Source organism: Cherax quadricarinatus, chromosome 2 (assembly GCF_038502225.1).
Source record: "Cherax quadricarinatus isolate ZL_2023a chromosome 2, ASM3850222v1, whole genome shotgun sequence".
Taxonomy (NCBI): domain Eukaryota; kingdom Metazoa; phylum Arthropoda; class Malacostraca; order Decapoda; family Parastacidae; genus Cherax; species Cherax quadricarinatus.
Window position 1 is genome coordinate 13,070,646 of NC_091293.1, and position 3,332 is coordinate 13,073,977.

Below are 3,332 nucleotides of genomic sequence, written 5' to 3' on the forward strand. Positions count from 1 at the left end.
TTTTTATTTTAGTGCGCAAAAAGAAAGTTCTACAAGAATTATGACGACCTTCAAGGGTACTCCAGGTAACCTACTCGACATTGTTATAAATAATATGTTGGTATGAGAGGTAAATTTATATGTTGATATCACTAGTGGGGAACTTAACCAGTAGATGAATCTCATCTGAAGTTTTGCTCGGTATCATGAAATGGAATTCATTTGATACTTAAAGTCTCTTTTTCTCTCTCCCTTCAGGAACTGTTTAAGTAAAATTACGTGATTATGAAACAACTAGTTGGTTGTAAAAAGTCATCCAGGAAGGCACTGTACACCCCTGTTAAATGAGTGTGGAACGATTTTTTTTTTTTTTGCACTGACAGGATTGCTGATTTTATCTTTCTGTCTCAGGAACATGTAATGACAGATAAATTTTACAGATTTCTGTTTACATTCAGTGACTTTACATTCCTATGTGCTTGTCAGTAGTTCTTAATCCAGTAATAATTCTTTTCCAACAAAGGCGGTGTGGTCTGAGACCTGGCTGTGCGAAAGATAACTAGCAGATTATAGGAAATGGTGGTACGAAGACACATATAGTAAGAACGCCACCTACAGGAGGCGTTATCAAGTACAAGGAATACACAAAATCAGCAGTATATACGAGTGGTGGTCAGGTCGGGGTGAAGGAAAGGCTATATCTGACTTAGGTGAAATCTGGATCTGCTCAGTGTCAGGGAAGCAGGGAGGGAGGAGGGTCACTTCCTTACTCAGCAAAATAAAAAAAATACAATAATTTAACTAGTATAGATATATAGCATGAAAGAATACATAATTATTACACATAGATGAAAAGTCATTGAAAAGAAGCATGAATAACCATTAAAGCATTTAAAATAAACCAAGTAAAACAAGAATCAGGAATAATCACGTATCAGAACTACCAAAATCAGAGGAGAGGTAGATGCTGTAATATAGGGGAGTGTAAGGATGGTGATAACAAGCCAACAGTGGTAGATGTTGTAATACAGGGAAGGGTGAGAATGGTGATAACAAGCCAGCAGTGGTAGACGCTGTAATACAGGGGAGGGTGAGAATGGTGATAATAAGCCAGCAGTTCAAATCAAATCAAATCAAATCAAGTTTATTCTCTATAAGGGTTACAATGCGGGGTTTACAGGATTTGGATATTGTGTGGTTTACATGTTATAAAATACTAATTACAGAGGGGGCCACTAGGACACCTAGCATGGCTAGGCATTTCGGGTTGTTGAAGGCCAGGAGGCCACTGAGTGTATAGGTAGCTGGTGTTCGATCCTGTAGTGCTGGTAGAGAACAGGTGCGCTAGACTAGTTGGCTTCTCCGACTGTAATGCTGCCAGTCAGGGTGAATCTTGACTTATGCTGTGAGAAAGGACGGGAGGCAGATCTTCCTCATGAAGATTAACTTCATATATTACAGGCTGAGTACATCCGAAAGTTTATAATCAGGTGAAGGACGATTCTCATTACTTCAACGTTACTAGTATGGAAAACAGACTAACACTGAGGTGTCATATGTGCAGTAAAAAAAAGCGATTTCTCTCTGGTAGTTTTTTTTTGTGTGTGTGTTCGCTGTTACTTTTAGCGTATATTCAAAATATATGTCAACATGCTGGTTAAGCTCATAATTCAATCATTTACTTTTATTTAGTATTCAGCGGCATTAAAATTCATATCCTCCAAAAATCTGTAATAAAAAAAAAACACTTCAGATATGCACTGTACCTATAGTTATATTTATTTTCACTAATGTTGCGTCAACACAAGGAGAACATTATATCCAGCTTTGGTATAGTGTTTCTTCAGTGTTCATCAGAGTAACACAAAAATAATTTATTTTGCAATTCTAGGTTGGTTTTCTCTTCATCCTGCTAGAGAATCTAACTCATGAAGTGGTAATAACACGATTTCAAACTAACCACGGGACGGGTATTGTTCGATCCCATGGCGAGTGAGTGTAAAACCCCAGGCCAGTGCGTAAGCCATTCGGCCAGTTGACCAGCTGGTCAACTGGCCTGGAGTTTCACGACTCACTCGCCATGGGTTCAAACCCCACCCGTACCGTGGTTAGAGGGTCTTAACTATTACTTGACATTATTTTAACCTCTTCTCTAATTAAAAGTCCATAAACAGGCCACAGTAAACTATAGTGTACATTAACTGTATATTACGCCAGAAGCTAGCCAGAATAGCCAGTCGTGGAGTTTTAATTAGCAGAGAACTTTGATATAAAGTGTAAGGTATTAGTGATATCTCTCTTTAACATCTACACTGAATTACTTCCCAATATCCATCGAAACTTTACCCGGACCTGATTTTTTTTTTTTGTACAGTGGTTGAAGGACATATACAACAATTATTCTGGAGGATAAGCTTAAACAAGTTGTGTATGTACGTGGTGTGAGTGTGTATGTACGTGGTGTGAGTGGGTATGTACGTGGTGTGAGTGTGTGGCAGCATGTTGACTCAGCTCCTTCATGAGTGACTGCCCTGATGGATGGATGTGATGAGCTTTTGATCAAGGGACTGGAGCTGCTACTCCTTCCCTTCATTTAACAAACATGACTACCTCCCATTCTTTAGATTCTATATGAATCCTACGGGTTTAATGCTTCTTTGATAATGATGATGATGATGATGATGATGATGATGATGATGATGATGATGATGATGATGATGATGATGATGATGATGATGATGATGATGATAATAATAATAATAATAACGTATAAATAGGGCAGGGCTTTTTCAAGTCACAAACAGATCTGTTTGTGACTTGAAAAAGCCCACTGTGTAGGCGAAACGTTGTCAATAAAGGATGACATTATACTGCATGTTTTTATATTTAGACTCTTACTGCTGGCCGCACGTAGTCCAACGTGCGAATGACAGCCCTGCTGTCAGACTAATCCTAGGTGGGTTAACCTGGTTAACCAAGCAGACATAAAGGCGAATGTTCCTTATCTTGCTGGAGCTGTGTCAGCACACACCTCACCCTCACCCTCCACCACCTTCCTCCCAATGAATTCACAACTGTGATTAATAAGTTTATTCAGGTATACACAATACAGTTACATAGATTATCATACATAGCAGCATATGTGTAGATAATCTATTTCGAGTGATGCCAGTTTCTAAAGCTTCCGTAGATGATAAACCCTTAATGGAACAGTTGACAATATCCTCATCGTCCTACTGAAGTTTCTCAGCTCAGACTGACACATTGCAACAATATTCTTTTTTTTACAGTATAGGTTTGTTATTCTATGGGGATAATCTCCACAATATATACTTCGATAAAGGATAAATTAA